General features: G+C 38.9%; 1 protein-coding gene across 1 annotated transcript in view; it reads left to right on the top strand.

Moving 5' to 3' along the window:
- Positions 1 to 548, top strand: part of si:cabz01090165.1 (leucine-rich repeat and fibronectin type III domain-containing protein 1-like protein) — a 428,959-nt gene that overhangs the window by 380,902 nt on the left and 47,509 nt on the right. The gene's annotated exons all lie outside the window — the stretch shown is intronic.

Raw genomic sequence — 548 nt, 5'->3', positions numbered from 1 at the left:
AAGACTCTAAAAAAAGACTCTGAAAAGACTCTAAAAAGACTCTGAAAAGACTCTGAAAAGACTCTAAAAAAAGACTCTGAAAAGACTCTGAAAAGACTCTAAAAAGACTCTGAAAAGACTCTGAAAAGACTCTGAAAAGACGAACGCCGACCTTACACCAAACAACTTTTCAAGCGATTCCACTGTTGCCGACTATTTTCCAATATCTGTATGAAATCCTGAGAGTCTTGCTAGAGTCGGGGCGCCCCTGTTGTCTCCATTGTTTGGTTTAAGATGGTGCTAAAACTCAGTCCCAGTCAGTCTTTCTCCCGTCTGGATGTCCAGACAACATCAAGACAACATTCATGTGAACATTGTCAACAACCAGTAGGTTACTAAAGACGTTCATCTGCATGAACAGGTACAGCAGAACAGAAAATCTCCAAACTTTCCCTTAACCCTTGTGTTGTCTTCCCGTCAACCATGAACATTTTTTTTTTTTTTGTCAACACTATTCACTTTTTCTGACATTTTTGTCACTTTTTCAATGTTGTGGGTGCTTTTTTGAT

This window comes from Etheostoma spectabile, unplaced genomic scaffold (assembly GCF_008692095.1).
Source record: "Etheostoma spectabile isolate EspeVRDwgs_2016 unplaced genomic scaffold, UIUC_Espe_1.0 scaffold172, whole genome shotgun sequence".
Taxonomy (NCBI): Eukaryota; Metazoa; Chordata; class Actinopteri; order Perciformes; family Percidae; genus Etheostoma; species Etheostoma spectabile.
This window is presented reverse-complemented; position numbering and strand designations above follow the sequence as displayed.